Here is a 22693-nt window from a genome sequence, read left to right on the forward strand (position 1 = left end):
CCATTTGGCGCCCACGATCTGATTAAAGAGATCGGGAATAAGTGGGAGCGGATACGGATCTCGGACCGTAATCCGATTAAGTTCACGGAAATCCAGGCAAGGGCGTAGGCCTCCATCTTTCTTCTTAACAAAGAAGAACCTCGCGGCCACCGGTGAAGATGAAGGTCTAATATGCCCCTTAACCAGACTTTCTGAAATATAATCCTTTATGGCCTGCCTCTCAGGACCAGAAAGGTTATACAACCTAGCTTTAGGTAACTTGGCCTCAGGGAGCAGTTTTACAGAACAGTCATACTCGCGATGAGGAGGTAGTTCCTGACACCCTTTCTCCGAGAATACATCCTCAAAGTCCGCCAGAAATGGAGGTAAGACCCTAGGAGTAACCGCACCGATGACCGTATTCATGCAGTTTTTATTACAGAATTTACTCCATTGGCTTATCTCTCTGGATTGCCAATTAATAACCGGGTTATGCTTAGTTAACCAAGGAAGGCCCAACACTATAGGAGTGGGAAGACCCTCCAACACGTAGCAAGACAACAGTTCTTTATGTATCGCCCCCACTTGAAGTTTTACGTTATGCACAGCTTGCAAAAAACTTCCCTGACCGAGAGGCCTGGCATCGATCGAGAATATGGGGATGGGTTTAGCCAACTCACTCAATCGCATACCTTGAACCCGGGCAAACCAAGCGTCCACCAGATTAGCCCCGGCCCCACTATCCAGAAGAACAGATATCCTCTCAGTTCTCGTACCCACCACCACCTCCGCCGGTACGAGAAACTGAGACGAACCTAGGGACGAAATACCTACTCCCAGATTGCCGTCCACCACACAACCTGGGATCAACCATTTTCCGATGACTCTTCACTCTGCAAGGGACGGGATGGACACCCCCCAATAAAATGTCCCTTTCTCCCGCAGAAGAAACACCTTCCTGTCTTATGGCGCACCACCGGTCCCCTCCCCCGAAATGATGTCCCTCCTAATTGCATAGGCTCCTCTGGACTGACCAGGGGAACCACCATATGAGGGGACCTTGTAGGAGGTGGAGTCATCACAGGGGGTGGAGTTATCCCGCACCTCTCCCGAAGTCGTCTGTCAATGCGAATAGCAAGGGCCATAGCGGCTTCCAGTGACGCGGGAGAGTCATATTGTGCCAACACATCCTGTAATTTGTCGGATAAACCTTGACAAAACTGGCTCCTAAGAGCCGGGTCATTCCACTGGGTGTCCGTGGCCCACCTACGGAACTCCGATCAGAATTCCTCCGCCGGACGATCTCCCTGCTGGATCCTACGTAACTTAGATTCAGCAAGGGAGATCCGATCCGGGTCATCATATACAAGACCCAGAGCAGCAAAAAACCTATCCACTGACTGGAGAGCCGGGGAGCCCGGGGGAAGAGAGAACGCCCAAGATTGTGGGTCCCCTTGTAGGAGCGAGATGACAATTCCCACCCTTTGTTCTTCACTCCCCGATGACCGAGGCCGCAGCCGAAAGTACAACTTGCATGCCTCCCGGAAAACAAAAAACTTGTCCCGCCCCCCAGTGAACCTGTCAGGGAGAGCTACTTTAGGTTCTGGTCCGGCTTTCTCCTGAGGATACAAAACCTTGGACCTAACGTCCGCCAGCTCCATGGACAAACTCTGCAACTGCCGAGCTACACCGGCTACTGGATCCATGGTAGCTGGAGAAAATCTAAGTGGTCGGTGAAAATGTCACGCTGTCTCTGTGTACTGGAGGTAGGGGGCCTAAGCTGACCCTAAGCTGGGCCCCTGACTAATCCCTCTACCTGGAGGTACTGTTAAAGGTACAGAGGTCCAGGCCGCCAGCGTAACCCCTACCTCCTGAGGATCCCTGCACCTAAGTAATCTAGTCCTGAGAAGGACCCCTGATCACAACAAAAGGGGACAGGTAATAATATGCTCACACTCAGTACTTAGACGAACGAGACAGTACAAGGGTAAAACCAAAACCACCTTGCATACAAAAACTACACAACTACAACAGAGGGAACACCAACGGGAAAGGAGATAAATGATAAAGCGAGGAAGGGAAAAAACACTCCAAATACACAGCTCTGAAACTCCAAATACCACGATCCGCTCTGTTAGTCTGCATGAAATGCTTTCACCGACACTTCCCTAACAGACCGGCAGGCATTTGAAGGAGTCCCACTACAGCAGCATTGATTGCAGCTGGGCGAGGCTGGACCTCGTCTAGCACAGAGAGAGAGAGAGTTAACTCCCTCACTGCCGAAAAACACAAAACACCAAAAACTCAGCTGCGAGAAGTCAGGCTGTGTAATCGTGACGATCTTCGTGGCGACACACCCGTGACACTGCTATTTTGAGGGCTAGCCACAGATTTTCATTGATGTTCAGAAGAGGGGACTGTAAGGGCCATTGTAAAACCTTCAGCTTGCACCTTTTGAGGTAGCCTCTTGAGGATTTTGATGCTTGTTTAGGATCATTAACCATTTGTAGAAGCCATCCTCTTTTCAAGTTCAGCTTTTTTACAGATGATGTTATGTTTGCATCAAGAATTTGTTGAAATTTCATTGAATCCATTGCTCCCTCTACCCGTGAAATGTCCCCTGCACCATCGGCTGCAACACAACCTCAAAGCATGACTGACCCACCCCCATGCTTAATAGTTGGCGAGATGTTATTTTCCTGAAATTTGGTGGCCTTTTTTCTCCACACATACCTTTGATCATTGTGGCCAAAGACTTCTATTTTAACGTTTTCGGTCGACAGAATTTGTTTCCAAAATGTATCAGGCTTGTTTAGATGTTTTTTTGCATACTTCTGATGCTGAATTTTATGGTGAGGCTGCAGGAGAGGTTTTCTTCTGATGACTCTTCCATGAAGGTCATATTTGTGCAGGTGTCTCTGAACAGTAGAACAATGAACCACAAAGCTAGAGTCTGCTAAATCTTTCTGTAGGTCTTTTGAGGTTAAGCGGGGGTTCTGATTTGCCTCTCTAGCAATCGTACGAACAGCTCTCACTGAAATTTTGCTTGGTCTTCCAGACCTTATCTTGACCTTCACTGTTCCTGTTAACTGCCATTTCTTAATTACATTTCAAACTGAGGAAAGGGCAACTTGAAAACACTTTGCTATCTTCTTTTAGCCTTCTCCTGCTTTATGGGCCTCCACCATTTTCATTTTCAGAGTGCTAGGCAGCTGCTTAGAATAACCCATGGCTGCTGATTTTTTGGCATAAAGTTAGAGGAGGCTTGGTTTTTATAAAGCTGGGAAATTTTCATCACCTGGCATTTCCTAACGATGGTAGTGAACAAGCCATAACCCTAAAAGGCTAATTAAGGTCAGAAACCTTGGTCAAAATTATCAAAGCACACAAATCTCCAAGCGTGCCCAAACTTTTGAATAGGCCCATTTCCCTTATTGTAATTTTTAAAAATGAAAAAAAAAGACAATATATATATTTTTTTGCCTAAAATACAACTGAAATATGTCATCTTCAACAATATGCCTTTTAGAGATCATTTCATCTTCAACTTGCTTAACTGTTCACAATAACAGTGATTTTGACCAGGGGTAGCCAAACTTTTACCTGCCACTGTATATATATAGTACAGACCAAAAGTTTGGACACACCTTCTCATTTAAAGATTTTTCTGTATTTTCATGACTATGAAAATTGTATATTCACACTGAAGGCATCAAAACTATGAATTAACACATGTGAAATTATATACTTAACAAAAAAGTGTGAAACAACTGAAAATATGTCTTATATTCTAGGTTCTTCAAAGTAGCCACCTTTTGCTTTGATGACTGCTTTGCACACTCTTGGCGTTCTCTTGATGAGCTTCAAGAGGTAGTCACCGGAAATGGTTTTCACTTCACAGGTGTGCCCTGTCAGGTTTAATAAGTGGGATTTCTTGCCATATAAATGGGGTTGGGACCATCAGTTGTGTTGTGCAGAAGTCTGGTGGATACACAGCTGATAGTCCTACTGATTAGACTGTTAGAATTTGTATTATGGCAAGAAAAAAGCAGCTAAGTTAAGAAAAGCGAGTGGCCATCATTACTTTAAGAAATGAAGGTCAGTCAGTGCGAAAAATTGGGAAAACTTTGAAAGTGTCCCCAAGTGCAGTTGAAAAACCATCAAGTGCTACAAAGAAACTGGCTCACATGAGGACCGCCCCAGGAAAGGAAGACCAAAAGTCACCTCTGCTTCTGAGGATAAGTTTATCCGAGTCACCAGCCTCAGAAATCGCAGGTTAACAGCAGCTCATATTAGAGACCAGGTCAATGCCACACAGAGTTCTAGCAGCAGACACATCTCTTCAACAACTGTTAAGAGGAGACTTTGTGGAGCAGGCCTTCATGGTAAAATAGCTGCTAGGAAACCACTGCTAAGGACAAGCAACAAGTAGAAGAGACTTGTTTGGGCTAAAGAACACAAGGAATGGACATTAGACCAGTGGAAATCTGTGCTTTGATCAGATGAGTCCAAATTTGAGATCTTTGGTTCCAACCACCGTGTCTTTGTGCGACGCAGAAAAGGTGAACGGATGGACTCTACATGCCTGGTTCCCACCGTGAAGCATGGAGGAGGAGGTGTGATGGTGTGGGAGTGCTTTGCTGGTGACACTGTTGGGGATTTATTCAAAATTGAAGTCATACTGAACCAACATGGCTGCCACAGCATCTTGCAGCGGCATGCCATTCCATCCGGTTTGCATTTAGTTGGACCATCATTTATTTTTCAACAGGACAATGACCCCAAACAAACCTCCAGGCTGTGTAAGGGCTATTTAACCAAGAAGGAGAGTGATGGGGTGCTACGCAAGATGACCTGGCCTCCACAGTCACCAGACCTGAACCCAATCGAGATGGTTTGGGGTGAGCTGGACCGTAGAGTGAAGGCAAAAGGGCCAACAAGTGCTAAGCATCTCTGGGAACTCCTTCAAGATTGTTGGAAGACCATTTCCGGTGACTACCTCTTGAAGCTCATCAAGAGAATGCCAAGAGTGTGCAAACCAGTCATCAAAGCAAAAGGTGGCTACTTTGAAGAACCTAGAATATAAGACATATTTTCAGTTGTTTCACACTTTTTTGTTAAGTATATAATTCCACATGTGTTAATTCATAGTTTTGATGCCTTCAGTGTGAATGTACAATTTTCATAGTCATGAAAATACAGAAAAATCTTTAAATTAGGTGTGTCCAAACTTTTGGTCTGTACTATATATATATATATATATATATATATATATATATATATATATATATATATGTGTATGTATATATGTATGTATATATATATATGTATATGTATATATGTATGTATATATATATATGTATATATATATATCACTTTATTACTTAGTAGAGTAGTGACCTCTGGTGCTGTAGGCCCTACATAGCACTGTTTATACTTGCACTGCACTTTAATTTTTTGGAAGCACTGCATTTTGGATTTATGGAGTAACTTCATGAGAGGATCGCCTGCCTGCACTGCCATTCATTTTATGACGATGTGAATTAGCAGTCATAATATTATATAGGACTCATTGCAATCTGATTTCTGATTGGTTGTTTAATTGAATATAGTGAACATATTGTTGTTCTGTTGTAATGAACTTATTATTCAAACTCTATGAATATCAATGAATTTGATTATATCAAATATATGAATCCAGTGCATTAATTTTAAGTTTTGATAATGAATTAATTGTATTTATTTGGGACATACCCACCCCCTCCTGCATCAATTTTTAATTTGTGCATATGTGTATTTTTTGTAGACGAGCTGAAGGCTGCTATCAAAGCAACCTGTGCTTTTATAACACCTCAGCAGTGTCACAGGCTCATCCCCTCCATGCCACTCCTCATTGATGCAGTAATTAATGTTGAGCAAATTTGCTCGGCATTTCAAATTCGGGTTAGTGTTCGGGGTTTCGGCTTGTTCGTGCCAAAAAATAGGCTCCGCCCATGAACATCTCTGATTTGTCACGCAGATAACATCTGAAAAAAATATGAAAAAATTATATAAATACCCAAATGAGAAAAAAATGTACAGTTCTTTTATTCTCATGCAAAAAAAAAAAATATGCGACTGGTCAGTAAAGGGTGTAACTGGCCTGGTGTTGAACTAGTTAATGATATGCAAATGATAAAAAAATGGAAACAAATTTTTCATAACATTTTGATTTATTCAGCATCAAGGATGAGCGCCAGATGCAGAAAAACACACACTTACACGGTTTGACATGTTATAAATGTGGTTATTAGTTATGAGTGAGCACTAAAATGCTTGGGTACTCGTTGTTCGAGTCGAGAAAATTGGAATGCTCGAGTGCTCGGTCCCAATGTTTGTCTGTGGGAAACTCGAGCATTTTTCCGGCGGCTCCCCTCGACAGTCTGCAGAGGGCATAAAAATTGCCCAAATCGATGGGAAAAGTGAGCAAATGACATGGGAACAGCATGGCGAAGACCCCCGAAAGCATTTCTGAATCCCAGGTCACTGCTGTCAACAATGTTGTCAGAGGTATTGTGCCACTTTTATGGACTCACAATAAAACATACAAAAGCAAAACCAAAATGGATTTTCCTGAGAAATATGTTAAGGAATATCCTTTCCAGGGTAATGAGTTGTAGATAAGGCAAAATAAATATACAAAAGCAAAAATGCTCCTCCACACCTTGGGCTATGTTCATACGTAGGGTTTTTGATGCTTTTTTACACTTTTGCATTGCTTTCAACCAAGACAAATGCATTCACCACAAAATGTAATTTAAACATTTTACAACCTTATCTGGCCATGTGGTGTGTGACCCATCATCAGACACATCCTGTATCATTTATGATGGAGGGACTCTGAAAGTCACAAAGCCTATTTTTATAGGGCCATCAGGTGGCCCTTACTATTCTTAAAGGGCCAGAAGTCAGCCGTAGCTATTGTTAGAGAGCCATCAGCCAGCAATGCTTTGCTGTTCCCATTATTAAAGAGTTGGTCTCCTATACTGTTATTGTGTATGCAGTGACTGCAAGGGCTACCAAAAATTTGGACGCAACCCAATACCCCTTTGAAGAGACATAGAGGAGGGTCTCAGTAAAAAAAATGTTCCCATTATAAAGGAGCGGGTCTCCTATAGTGGTAATGCCCATGCTGTGACTGCAAGGGCTGCCAAAATAGGGTCTCCTATTCAGTTATAGGGTATTCAGTGAGTGCAACGACTGCCAAAATTTAGGAAAAACCCTACTAACAATTTAAAGACACATAGAGGTGGGCCACAGTAGTAACATGTTCACATTAGAAAGGAGAGGGGCTGCTATTCAGTTATAGGGTATGCAGTGAGTCCAACGGCTGCCAAAATTTAGGAAAAAACCCACTAACAATTTAAAAACACATAGAGCTGGGCCACAGTAATGACATGTTCCCATTAGAAAGGAGAGGGGCTGCTATTCAGTTATAGGGTATGCAGTGAGTCCAACGGCTGCCAAAATTTAGGAAAAACCCTACTGACAATTAGTGTTGAGCCACCCCCGTAGTGTTCGGGTTCGGTTCGGTTCGTCGAACACCGGGATGTTCGAGGAACTGTTCGTCGAACTGTTCGTCGAACACCTTAGAACACCGTCGAACACCGTTAAAACCAATGGCAGGCAAACAAAAACACATAGAAACACATAGAAAACACCTTCAGAGGTGTTCAAAAGCTGACAAACTGCTCAGAAGACGCTCTCTTTAAAAAAGCCGGCCGGCAATTCAGCAGCGGCATACACCGGTACCCGACAATTTAGACAAGAAGGAATAGAGCATCACACATAGATTAGATAGATAGAAACATGTCAGTCACACATATAAGAAGCACAGTGACAGTGTTGCTTACTGTACTTGTCATTTATTGTAAAGGATTTATTTAAAAAAATAAGAGTGTTTTCGTGCACCGTCTCTTTAAAAAAGCCGGCCGGCAATTCAGCAGCGGAACCCGACAATTTATAACAGAAAGAATAGAGCTTCACACATAGATAGATATAAACATGCCAATCACATATATAATAAGTACAGTGATAGTGATGGTGACTGTACTTGTCATTTAGTGTAAAGGATTTATTAAAAAAAATAATAGTGTTTTCATGCACCATTTCTTTAAAAAAGCCGGCCGGCAATTCAGTACCCGACAATTTAGAATAGAAAGAATAAAGAATCACACATAGATTAGATAGATAGAAACATGTCAGTCACATATATATGAAGTACAGTGACAGTGTTGCTTACTGTACTTGTCATTTAGTGTAAAGGATTTATTAAAAAAAATAATAGTGTTTTCATGCACCGTCTCTTTAAAAAAGCCGGCCGGCAATTCAGCATCTGTACCCGACAATTTAGAACAGAAAGATAGAGCATCACACATAGATTAGATAGATAGAAACATGTCAGTCACATATATAAGAAGTACAGTGACAGTGTTGATTACTGTACTTGTCATTTAGTGTTAAAACAAAGGATTTATTAAAAAAAAAATTGGCGTGGGGGTCCCCGTAATTTTAGGCTCTAGCGGAGGTTAAGCAGACGGCTGGGGCAGATGTTTGAAGCCTGGGAAGGGGGTAATACCCACGGAGCTTCCCAGGCTACTAATATGAGCCCACAGCTGAATACATAGCCTTTACTAGCTATTAAAATGGGGGACCCCCCCAAAAAAATGACGTGGGGTCCCCCCTATTTTAATAGCTCTAGAAACACCAGCCGTCAGCCGCCCCAGAAATGGCGCATCCATAGGATGTGCCAATTCTGGCACTTAGCCTCGCTCTTCCCACTGCCCTGTAGCGGTGGCAGTGGGGTAATAGGGCTGGGGTTGATGTCAGCTTATAATGCCAGCTGACATCAAGCCCAGGTTAGTAATGGAGAGGCGTCTATAAGACACCCCCATTACTAACCCCATAGTCAAAGTTACAAAAAAACACAAACACCCAGAATAAAATCCTTTAATTGAAATAAACACACAATTCTTTATTGTTCTAAATTAAACCATACTTACCGTCACACCCATTCCAGCTGAAGCCAACGATCTCCTGCAATAAAAGAAAAATAATAAAGCAACCTCATCCTTACCTTTCCATGGTTCCCAGGACAGCTTCAGCTCTGCTACATCGAGATGACAGGCTGGACCGCAGCAGAACGCTGCCATCCAGCCTGTCATCCCGCAGACACTGAGAAGCGCAGGCATGCTTGCGCTCCTCAGTGTCTCGCTGTGACGGCATAAAGATGAGCCGACAATGAACTCGGCTCACCTCATGCACGTCACTGACAGAATTCTCCTGCACTCAGCGCTTCAGCGTGAGAATTTTCCCACGCTGTCAGTGACGTGCATGAGGTGAGGTCATGTCCAATGAACTTGGCTCACCTCATGTACGTCACTGACAGCGTGGGAGAATTCTCACGCTGAAGCGCTGAGTGCAGGAGAATTTTCCCACGCTGTCAGTGACGTGCATGAGGCTGATATTTAAATTTGCCGCACAAATCGGTGATTGGTCGTGGGCAGCGTCCGCGACCAATCAGCACGGTAGTGTTTAACTTTGGCGGCAAGATCAGTGATTGGTCGCGCGCCAAGACCGCGACCAATCACCGATTTGGGCGCCACATTTAAATATCGGCCGCGACCAATCAGCACAGCGTTGTTTAAATGTGGATCCAAGATCGGTGATTGGTCGCGGCGGATATTTAAATTTGGCGCACAAATCTGTGATTGGTCGCGGGCAGCGTCCGCGACCAATCAGCACAGTAGTGTTTAACTTTGGCGGCAAGATCAGTGATTGGTCGCGGTCAAGACGGCGACCAATCACCGATTTGTGCGGCACATTTAAATAGCGGCCGCGACCAATTGGATGTCAGCGCCGCTCCCCGGTCCTCCCTTCACACCCTAGCCGCATGGATGTCAGCGGCGCTGCCTGTGCGAATACTTCCGCTGCGAGAACCTGGGACATGAGCGGACGCTCGCAGCAGAAGTATCCCGACCCGCAGCGCCTCTCCCCGGTCCTCCCTTCACACCCTAGCCGCTGATGTCCCCACAGTATCCGCATGGTGTTACAAAGGTCCGGACATTTGTGTTAAAAATCGCTGATTGGTCGCTGGCGCTGCCCGCGACCAATCACCGATTTGGGCGCCAAATTTAAATATCCTCCGCGACCAATCACCCATCTTGGCTCCACATTTAAACACCGCTGTACTGATTGGTCGCGGACGCTATTTAAATGTGGCGCCAAAATCGGTGATTGGTCGCGCCCAGCGTCGGCGACGAATCAGCACAGCGGTGTTTAAATGTGGAGCCAAGATTGGTGATTGGTTGCGGCCGATATTTAAATTTGGCGCCCAAATCGGTGATTGGTCGCGGGCAGCGCCAGCGACCAATCAGCGATTTTTAACACAAATGTCCGGATCTTTGTAACACCATGCGGATACTGTGGGGACATCAGCGGCTACTGTGTGAAGGGAGGATCGGGGAGCGGCGCTGCGGGTCGGGATACTTCTGCTGCGAGCAGTCGCTCATCTCCCGGCTTCTCGCAACGGAAGTATCCGACCAGGCAGCGGCGCTCCCCGGTCCTCACCAATACGATTAGCTGATTGGTCGCGCTCTCCGCACGCGACCAATCAGTGATCTTGGCGCCAAATTTAAACAACGCTCTGCTGATTGGTCGTGGACGCCAGACGCGTCCAATCAGTGAGATTGGCACCAAATTTAAACCCCGCTCTGCTAATTGGTGGCGGATGCCGGCCGCGACTAATCAGCATTATTGGCGCCAAATTTAAACACCGCTCTGCTGATTGGTCACAGTTGCCTTCCGCGACCAATCAGCGATTTTGACGCCAAATTTAAACACCGCTCTGCTGATTGGTCGCGGCCGGCGATTGCGACCAATCAGCATTATTGGCGCCAAATTTAAACCCCGCTCTGCTGATTGGTCGCGACCGCCGGCCGCGACTAATCAACATTGTTGCCGCCAAATTTAAACACCACTCTGCTGAATGGTCGAGGTCGTGACCAATCACCATTATTGGCCCCAAATTTAAACACCGCTTTGCTGATTGGTCGCGACCACAACCTATCAGCATTATTGGCGCAAAATTTAAACCCCGCTCTGCTGATTAGTCGCGACCGCCGGCCGTGACTAATCAGTGATATAGTTGCCAAATTTCAACACCGCATTGCTGATTGGTCGCGGTTGCTGGCCGCGACCAGTCAGCGATTTTGGCGCCAAATTTAAACACCGCTCTGCTGATTGCGCCGGGTCGGCCTCATACATATTCTAGAATACCCGATGCGTTAGAATCGGGCCACCATCTAGTTTCATGAAATAATTTTAAAAAAAATTGACGTGGGCTTCGCACTATATTTGTGTCCAGCCAGGTACAGCAGGCAGGAACGGGCTGCCCCCAACCACCAGCTGCCTATTTGTACCTGGCCGGACACAACAATATAGGGAAGCCCTTTTTTCCTTAATTATTTCATGAATTTCATGAAATAATTTAAAAAAAAAATACGTGGGGCTTCGCCGTATTTTTGTGTCTAGCCAGGTACAACTAGGCAGCTGGGGGCTGGAATCCGCAGCGCAGGGAGACCCAAGCTTTCTGGGCCCCACCCACTGCAAATTGCAGTCCGCAGCCACCCCGGAAAATGGCGCGTTCATAGAAGCGCCATCTTCTGGCGCTGTACCCAACTCATCCAGGGCCCTGGTGCGGTGGCTCCCTGGGTAATAAAGGAGTTAGGGCCAGCTTGGCATTATCAGCTGGCCCTAAGCCCGAAATTCATGGGGTCACGCCAATATTAGACATGACCACTATGAATTTCTAGTAAAGTATTTAAAAAAAACACAATACCCAGAAAAAAGTCCTTTAATTGAAATAAACACACAATTCTTTATTGTTCTAAATTAAACCATACTTACCGTCACGCCCATTCCAGCTGAAGCCAACGATCTCCTGCAATAAAAGTAAAATAATAAAGCAACATCATCCTTACCTTTCCATGGTTCCCACGACAGCTTCAGCTCTGCTGCATCGAGATGACAGGCTGGACCGCAGGAGAACGCTGCCATCCAGCCTGTCATCCCGCAGACACTGAGAAGCGCAGGCTTGCTTGCGCTCCTCAGTGTCTGGCTGTGACGGTATCCAGATGAGCCAACAATGAACTCGGCTCACCTCATGCACGTCACTGACAGCGTGGGAGAATTCTCCTGCACTCAGCGCTTCAGCGTGAGAATTTTCCCACGCTGTCAGTGACGTGCATGAGGTGAGCTCATTCATGTCCATTGAACTCAGCTGACCTCATGTACGTCACTGACAGCGTGGGAGAATTCTCACGCTGAAGCGCTGAGTGCAGGAGAATTCTCCCACGCTGTCAGTGACGTGCATGAGGTGAGCCGAGTTCATTGTTGGCTCATCTGGATGCCGTCACAGCGAGACACTGAGGAGCGCAAGCATGCCTGCGCTTCTCAGTGTCTGCGGGATGACAGGCTGGATGGCAGCGTTCTGCTGCGGTCCAGCCTGTCATCTCGATGTAGCAGAGCTGAAGCTGTCGTGGGAACCATGGAAAGGTAAGGATGAGGTTGCTTTATTATTTTACTTTTATTGCAGGAGATCGTTGGCTTCAGCTGGAATGGGCGTGACTGTAAGTATGGTTTAATTTAGAACAATAAAGGATTGTGTCTTTATTTCAATTAAAGGACTTTATTCTGGGTGTTTGTGTTTTCTTTTAACTTTGACTATGGGGTTAGTAATGGGGGTGTCTTATAGACGCCTCTCCATTACTAACCTGGGCTTGATGTCAGCTGGCATTATAAGCTGACATCAACCCCAGCCCTATTACCCCACTGCCACCGCTACAGGGCAGTGGGAAGAGCGAGGCTAAGTGCCAGAATTGGCGCATCTTATGGATGCGCCATTTCTGGGGCGGCTGACGGCTGGTGTTTCGAGCCTGGGAGGGGGCCAATATTCATGGCACCCTTCCTGGGCTATTAATATCAGCCCCCAGCTGTCTGCCTAGCCTTTGCTAGCTATTAAAATAGGGGGGACCCCACGTCATTTTTTTGGGGGGGTCCCCCATTTTAATAGCTAGTAAAGGCTAGGTATTCCGCTGGGGGCTGATATTAGTAGCCTGGAAGCTCCGTGAGTATTACCCCCTTCCCAGGCTTCAAACATCTGCCCCAGCCGTCTGCTTAACCTCCGCTAGAGACTAAAATTACGGGGAACCCCACGCCAATTTTTTTTTAAATAAATCCTTTATTTTAACACTAAATGACAAGTACAGTAATCAACACTATCACTGTACTTCTTATATATGTGACTGACATGTTTCTATCTATCTAATCTATGTGTGATGCTCTATCTTTCTGTTCTAAATTGTCGGGTACCGCTGCTGAAATGCCGGCCGGCTTTTTTAAAGAGACAGTGCATGAAAACACTATTATTTTTTTTAATAAATCCTTTACAGTAAATGACAAGTACAGTAAGCAACACTGTCACTGTACTTCATATATATGTGACTGACATGTTTCTATCTATCTATCTAATCTATGTGTGAAGCTCTATTCTTTCGGTTCTAAATTGTCGGGTACCGGTGTATGCCGCTGCTGAATTGCCGGCTTTTCATATTTCACTGTTGGCACTGTTCCCATCGATTTGGGCAATCTCTGTAATGCCACAACCACCATGGCTGTGGCATTACAGTGAGTGGCAGACAATCCCTGCATGATTGGTGCTCTAAATAGCGGAAGACATGCAGGACACGCTTTTGGTGCACGAACAGTTATCGAACATAACCTCGAACAGCCGAATTTTTTGCAAATCGTTCGGGTTCGTCGAACAACTCGAACACCGCCCAAAACAGCTCGAATTTGAGTTTGGCGAACAGTTCTAGTCGAACACCGCTCATCTCTACTGACAATTTAAAGACACCTAGAGCTGGGCCATAGTAACGAGTAATGACATGTTCCCATTAGAAAGGAGAGGGTCTGCTATTCAGTTATAGGGTATGCAGTGAGTCCAACGGCTGCCAAAATTTAGGAAAAAACCCACTAACAATTTAAAAACACATAGAGCTGGGCCACAGTAACGACATGTTCCCATTAGAAAGGAGAGGGTCTGCTATTCAGTTATAGGGTATACAGTGAGTCCAACGGCTGCCAAAATTTAGGAAAAAACCCACTAACAATTTAAAAACACATAGAGCTGGGCCACAGTAACGACATGTTCCCATTAGAAAGGAGAGGGTCTGCTATTCAGTTACAGGGTATACAGTGAGTCCAACGGCTGCCAAAATTTAGGTAAAACCCCACTAACAATTTAAAGACACTCCATGATAAAGACCTGTTTGGGTCGAAACATGTTAGTTTCGATGCCTTATTTGCAATCATGAGTGTATCCAAGCAGCCTGATCTTTTTGTTACCTGTTTTTAATATGAAAAAATAAATGGATGTTTTAAGAAACCTTGGATTTCCTGGGATTATTGATCCAAAAAGGTGCTGGATGCTTATTATTTTGTACTAACAATTTAAAGACACATAGAGCTGGGTCACAGTAATGAGTACTGCATGTTCTCATTAGAAAGGAGAGGGTCTGCTATACAGTTAAAGGGTATGCAGTGAGTTGAACAGCTGCCAAAATTTAGGAAAAACTCTATTAACAATTGAAAGACCCATAGAGATGGGCCACAGTAACGAGTACGACATGTTCCCATTAGAAAGGAGAGGGTCTGCTATTTAGTTATATGGCATGCAGTGAGTCCAACGGCTGTCAAAATTTAGGAGAAACCCCACTAACAATTTGAAGACACATACAGGTGGGCCTCAGTAAAGACTTATTCCCATTAGAAAGGAGAAGGTCTCCTATACTGTTTGCCTATGCAGTGACTGCAATGGCTGCCAAAAATTTGGAGGAACGCCAATGTACCTTGCAAGAGACATAGAGGTTGGAGGGCTTCCTGAAAACAATGTTCCCATTATTAGGAAGTGGGTTTCCCATACTGTTTGCCTATGCAATGAATGCAACGGCTGCCAAAAATTTGGAGGAACTCCAATGCCCCTTGCAAGAGACATAGAGGTCGGAGGGCTTCCTGAAAACATTGTTCCCATTATTAGGAAGTGGGTCTCCCATACTGTTTGCCTATGCAGTGAAGCAACAGCTGCCAAAAATTTGGAGGAACTCTAATGCCCCTTGCAAGGGACAGAGGTCAGAGGGCCTCCTGAAAACAATGTTCCCATTATTAGGAAGTGGGTCTCCCATACTGTTTGCCTATGCAGTGAAGCAACGTCCCTTGCAAGAGACGTAGATATGTTGATATGGTACATATGGTGGTGATATGTTGTCTGAGGATGAAGGAGGAATGCAAGAGCAAATAGACAAAATCAGGAAGCGTATACCCATGTTTGGGTGTGAAGACAGAGGTGCATGGGAATAGAGTTAGACCTCCCAAAAAAAAGACACTGCATTTGAGTTTATGTTACGCTGTTATCATTCGGTGGTGTTGAGAAGTCTGGCCCAATCCAGCCCTTGTTCATTTTTATAAGAGTCAGCCTGTCAGCATTTTCAGTTGACAGCCAGATGTGCCTATCGGTAATAATTCCGCCAGCGGCACTAATAACCCGCTCTGACAAAATGCTAGCAGCAGGGCAGGCCAGAACCTCCAAGGCATAGAGAACCAGTTCATGCTACATGTCCAGCTTGAATACCCAAATATTATAAGTCACAGAGGAATTACGGAGGACATTGGTATGGTCAACAAGGTACGCCCTCAGCATATTCCGCAACTTTTCCCTCCTTGGGAGAGTACCCCGCGCATTAGTGCTTGTGCGATGGAAGGGTCTGAGAAAACTGTCCCAGAACTTTGACAGTGTTCCTGTGCCTCTGCTGGATTGCATTTGTGTCTCTCTCGTCTGTACTCCTTGGTTGTCCAATGAACTGGGACCTCTGCCACCAGGTTTAATTAATTCCGCAACAAGGGCCTTCTTGTACTGTCCCATTTTATTAGGCCTGTCCTGCGCGAGAATAAGAGACAGAAAGTTCTCCTTGTAGCGTGGGTCTAGAAGTGTCACCAACCAATAATGACTGTCACCCAAAATTTGGACAACGCGAGAGTCATGGGAAAGGCAACATAACATAAACTCAGCCATGTGTGCCAGAGTGCAAAGAGGCAAGACTTCCGTGTCCTCACCAAGAGGATGACTGACCATGCTCTCCATCTCCTCATCCTCCTCTTCCTCCTTCTCCCTGTCCTCAGGCCATCTACGCTGAACAGACAGTATGACAGTTGTGCAGGTAGTACTGTCTATAGCGCAAGAAACTAGCTCCTGTTCTTCCTCCTCCTCTTCCTCATTGTCACCCAATCCACGTTGGGATGAGGTGAGGCTGGGCTGTGCGTAATCACCCTGTATGGTTCCTTGCTCCATCTCATCGTGCTCCGCCTGCAATGCATCCTCTTTCATTGTGAGCAGAAAGTGTTTCAGAACACAGAGAATCGGGATTGTGACACTAATTATGGCATCATCGTCGCTCACCATCTTGGTGGAGTCCTCAAAGTTTTGGAGGATGGTATAGATGTCTGACATCAATGTCCACTCCTGAGGTTTTATGTGTGTAGTCTGATCTGAATACCGACAGCCTTGTTGATGCTGGTAGTCAACAACTACCCTCTTCTGCTCACAAATCCTTCACAACATCTGCAATGTAGAGTTCCAACGCGTACATTGCAGATCAGTCGTGAGCAGGAAGCTTCAAACGCTGCTGAAGCACGACAAGGGCGGCGGAAGATGTAGCTGACTTTCTAAAATGGGCACACAGGTAGCGTACTTTGATAAGCAGATCCGGGTAGGTTTTGAGAAACCACTGAAACACAAGGTTAAGCACATGGGCCAGGCATGGTACGTGTGTGAGCTTGCCTCTCCTCAGAGCTGCCACCAGGTTCCAGCCATTGTCACACATGACCATGCCTGGCTGTAGGGTCAGCAGTGTCAGCCACAGATCTGCCTGCTCTTTCAGAGCTTCCACAACTCTTCAGCATTGTGCAGTTTGTCACCTAAGAATATTAGCTTCAGCACAGCCTGTTGCCACTTGGCCGAGGCAGTGCTGCAGTGCTTCCAGCTTGCGACTGATGTGGTTATTTTGGAGATGGAGGCTGAAGAGGAGGAGGAGATGCAGGAGCTGTAGAATGTGGGGGCATCCCTGATTGACCCAGGGCCCGCAATCCTCAGTGTCGAGAGTACGTGTTCCATCCCAAGGTCCGACTGGGTCCCGGTTTCCACAATATTAACTCAGTGTGCCATCAGTGAGATGTACCGTCCCTGTCCACAAGCACTTGTCCACATGTCCGTGGTTAGGTGGACTTTCCCAGTAACTGCGTTGTGGAGAGCACATCTAATATTGTGGGATACCTGCTCGTGTAATGCGGGGATGGCACACCAGGAGAAATAGTGGCGGCTGGGAATTGAGTACCGAAGGATGGCTGGCGCCATCAGGTTGCGGAAAGCTTCTGTCTCCATGAGCTTAAAAGGCAACAGTTTGAGTGCAAGCATTCGAGAAATGTGTGAATTTAGTAGTGTGGCCTGTGGGGCGTTGGCTGCATATTTGTGCTTGCATTCCAAGGACTGGGGTAGGGACAACTGAACGCTGTGCTGGAACAAGGACGTGGACTTGCTTGCTGATGGTGCTAGTTGAGAGTAACGACAGGTGCAGGATGTGAAATTCTTTGATCTTACTATCGTTACTGCCATCTACCCTGGACACAGCCTTTTTGGGTGCCTGCATAATTATGATGGTGGATTGTGCCTACAGCATTAACAATTTCCTCAGTGTGAGTACTATCTGAATTTGAATATTTATAGGATTTACCAGGTTGTATCATATAGGGCTGTATAAGTTATACCCATTGTTGACTCTTTGTAGAGGTTTGGCCAACACACTATTATGTTGTGGCTGATGACTATGTTTAAGCGGTGTGCTTTCTAATTGCTTTTAGCTTTGGTGTGTTTGTCTAGTTTTTTGTATAATAAAATTATTAATATCTATTAAAAATATATTTGTCCTTGGTGATCCATATCTATGCATAGTTCTTTTTCTTGTCGCCTTATTGACTTATATGTTCTTGTATGCGTTATGTTGAACACCATTTGATTGTTTATTCTGTATAAGTTTTGGGCGGGGCCCTCCATCCTTACAAATATGACAGGTGCAGGGTGGGAGGCATCTTGGCATGTGCCATGAACAGGGGATTGGCATGCACGCACAACAGCAGAACAAGCAGTGGTGTCACCCGCAGACACTGTTGCTGGACCCTGGGGTTCGGCCCACTTATTCGGGTGCTTTGATGCCATGTGCCTGATCATGCTGGTGGTGGTCAGGCTACTAGTTTTACTACCCCTGCTGATGTTGGCCTGGCAGGTGGTGCAAATGGCCTTTTGTGGGTTATCTGCAGAGTCTTTAAAAAATAACCAGACTCGGGAAGACCTAATAGTTGTACTGGTAACTTCCGTCGTGTTGGCATTACGAGGAATGCTTTCCCGCCTTGTGTCTGCGGCAACCACACTGCTTCTTCCTGCCTGTTGTGGTGCTATGCGTTCCTCCCCCTGTGTGTGGCATTCCTCACTCTGTATGTCCCCTGCCAGGTGGGTGAACAGCCCTTCTGAGTGTCCAAGTGTGGGATCAGTTGTCTCCGGGCACTCGGCATGATGGGAGGAAGGAGGATCAGAGTGAGGAATATGTGTTCCAGACTCACGACTACTGAGACTTAACCGTGTGGAAAACAGGATGGTGGTGGTGGTGGTCTGCTATCCAACCAACAACCTTTTGACACTGCTCTGTGTTCAATAGTGGTGTTCTGCAGTCACCTATTAATTGGGACAGGAAGGTTGAGCGACAAGATGTGTGTGTTTGTTGTGACACAATTTTAGCTTGCCCACAGCCAAGTCCTCGGCCTCGGCCTCAGCATGTACCATGACCATCACGTCCACTTCCCCGTCCCTTGCCACGCACTTTGCCCAATTTTAATGGAGAAGAATATTTTCAACGTTCACGAGAAATGGCTGATTTTGGAACACAGTTATATGTGATATATCTGACAGAGAACCACAATTTTAAATAGCAGGCCTGTAATTTACTAATACTATTCTTCACAGACACCTAGTGTGAATAACTTGACCGACACACTGCAACAGAATGGAAAAGGAGGCCATTATTTTCCACGTTCAGTTTAAATTTCTGGATTTTTATTGATGAAATATGGAATAGATATGGCCTTATTCTGCTGTGCTAACAAGCAAATGGAGCAGAAAAATGGTGTACTCTGTATTGCTTTTTAAGCAAATAATCAGGATTAAGATAAAAAAAAAATTTGCCCTGGCCCCTGATATCTGGGGCTATGTCTGCAAATATCTGTAATTATTACAGCAGTAGCAGACAGGACGTTCAATGGACCCTCTTGGGCTGTATCAGACACTACAGTCTGCCACATACACTGCCTGCCTGCCTAACTCCTGCTATCACCACTGAATAGAAGCAGCTGGATTAGTTCTCAGAAGGACTGTTAGTTCAGTTGGATATATATATATATATATATGTTGTGGAATACCTATGCTAACTATAAAGAAGCTAATCTCTCCCTGACGCAGCAGGACCTCTCCCTACTCTGCCTGATTCTGGGGTAGACTGTGACGAGCATAGCGGCACCAGGTCTTATATAGACCTGATGACGCTGTGCGGCCAGCCAATCACTGTAATGCCCACAACCAACATGTCGACAGCATTACAGTGTGTGGTGTGGCAGGCAATACCTGCATGTTTATTAGTAGTGTTGAGCCACCCCCGTAGTGTTCGGGTTCGGTTCGGTTCGTCGAACACCGGGATGTTCGAGGAACTGTTCGTCGAACACCTTAGAACACCGTCGAACACCGTTAAAACCAATGGCAGGCAAACAAAAACACATAGAAACACATAGAAAACACCTTCAAAGGTGTCCAAAAGCTGACAAACTGCTCAGAAGACGCTTTCTTTAAAAAAGCCGGCCGGCAATTCAACAGCGGCATACACCGATACCCGACAATTTAGACAAGAAGGAATAGAGCATCACACATAGATTAGATAGATAGAAACATGTCAGTCACATATATATGAAGTACAGTGACAATGTTGCTTACTGTACTTGTCATTTAGTGTAAAGGATTTATTAAAAAAAATAATAGTGTTTTCATGCACCGTCTCTTTAAAAAAGCCGGCCGGCAATTCAGCATCTGTACCCGACAATTTATAACAGACAGAATAGAGCTTCACACATAGATTAGATAGATAGAAACATGTCAGTCACATATATATGAAGTACAGTGATAGTGTGGGTTACTGTACTTGTCATTTAGTATTAAAATAAAGGATTTATTATTAAAAAAAATTGGCGTGGGGTTCCCCTTAATTTTAGGCTCTAGCGGAGGTCAAGCAGACAGCTGGGGCAGATGTTTGAAGCCTGGGAAGGGGGTAATACCCACGGAGCTTCCCAGGCTACTAATATGAGCCCCCAGCTGAATACATAGCCTTTACTAGCTATTAAAATGGGGGACCCCCCCAAAAAAATGACGTGGGGTCCCCCCTAATTTAATAGCTAGCAAAGGCTAGGCAGACAGCTGGGGGCTGATATTAATAGCCCAGGAAGGGAGCCATGAATATTGGCCCCCTCCCAGGCTAGAAACACCAGCCGTCAGCCGCCCCAGAAATGGCGCATTCATAGGATGCGCCAATTCTGGCACTTAGCCTCGCTCTTCCAATCTGCCCTGTAGCGGTGGCAGGGGGTAATAGGGCTGGGGTTGATGTCAGCTTATAATGCCAGCTGACATCAAGCCCAGGTTAGTAATGGAGAGGCGTCTATAAGACACCCCCATTACTAACCCCATAGTCAAAGTTAAAAGAAAACACAAACACCCAGAATAAAGTCCTTTAATTGAAATAAAGACACAATCCTTTATTGTTCTAAATTAAACCATACTTACCATCACGCCCATTCCAGCTGAAGCCAACGATCTCCTGCAATAAAAGAAAAATAATAAAGCAACATCATCCTTACCTTTCCATGGTTCCCACGACAGCTTCAGCTCTGCTACATCGAGATGACAGGCTGGACCGCAGCAGAACGCTGCCATCCAGCCTGTCATCCCGCAGACACTGAGAAGCGCAGGCATGCTTGCGCTCTGCAGTGTCTGGCTGTGACGGCATAAAGATGAGACGAGTTCATGTCCAATGAACTCGGCGCACCTCATGCACGTCACTGACAGCGTGGGAAAATTCTCACGCTGAAGCGCTGAGTGCAGGAGAATTCTCCCACGCTGTCAGTGACGTGCATAAGGTGAGCTCATGTCCAATGAACTCAGCTCACCTCCTGCACGTCACTGACAGCGTGGGAGAATTCTCCTGCACTCAGCGCTTCAGTGTGAGAATTCTCCCACGCTGAAGCGCTGAGTGCAGGAGAATTTTCCCACGCTGTCAGTGACGTGCATGAGGTGAGTCGAGTTCATTGGACATTAACTCGGCTCATCTGGATGCCCTCACAGAGAGACACTGTGGAGCGCAAGCAAGCCTGCGCTTCTCAGTGTCTGCGGGATGACAGGCTGGATGGCAGCGTTCTGCTGCGGTCCAGCCTGTCATCTCGATGTAGCAGAGCTGAAGCTGTCATGGGAACCATGGAAAGGTAAGGATGATGTTGCTTTATTATTTTTCTTTTATTTCAGGAGATCGTTGGCTTCAGCTGGAATGGGCGTGACGGTAAGTATGGTTTAATTTAGAACAATAAAGAATTGTGTGTTTATTTCAATTAAAGGACTTTTTTCTGGGTGTTGTGTTTTTTTTAAATACTTTACTAGAAATTCATGGTGGTCATGTCTAATATTGGCGTGACCCCATGAATTTTGGGCTTAGGGCCAGCTGATAATGCCAAGCTGGCCCTAACCCCTTTATTACCCAGTGAGCCACCGCATCAGGGCCCTGGATGAGTTGGGTACAGCGCCAGAAGATGGCGCTTCTATGAACGCGCCATTTTCCGGGGTGGCTGCGGACTGCAATTTGCAGCGGGGGTGGCCCAGAAAGCTTGGGCCTCCCTGCGCTGCGGATTCCAGCCCCCAGCTGCCTAGTTGTACCTGGCTGGACACAACAATATAGAGAAGCCCTTTTTTTCTTAATTATTCCATGAATTTCATGAAATAATTAAAAAAAATTGAAGTGGGGCTTCGCACTATATTTGTGTCCAGCCAGGTACAGCAGGCAGGAACGGGCTGCCCCCAACCACCAGCTGACTATTTGTACCTGGCCGGACACAACAATATAGGGAAGGCCTTTTTTTCTTAATTATTTCATGAATTTCATGAAATAATTAAAAAAAAAATACGTGGGGCTTCGCCCTATTTTTGTGTCCAGCCAGGTACAACTAGGCAGCTGGGGGCTGGAATCTGCAGCGCAGGGAGGCCCAAGCTTTCTGGGCCCCCCCCCCGCTGCAAATTGCAGTCCGCAGCCACCCCGGAAAATGGCGCGTTCATAGAAGCGCCATCTTCTGGCGCTGTACCCAACTCATCCAGGGCCCTGGTGCGGTGGCTCACTGGGTAATAAAGGGGTTAGGGCCAGCTTGGTATTATCAGCTGGCCCCAAGCCCAAAATTCATGGGGTCACGCCAGTATTAGACATTACCGCCATGA

This window comes from Phyllobates terribilis, unplaced genomic scaffold (genome assembly GCF_046119375.1).
Source record: "Phyllobates terribilis strain yellow unplaced genomic scaffold, ASM4611937v1 Scaffold_4__5_contigs__length_816908805, whole genome shotgun sequence".
NCBI classification, from domain to species: Eukaryota; Metazoa; Chordata; class Amphibia; order Anura; family Dendrobatidae; genus Phyllobates; species Phyllobates terribilis.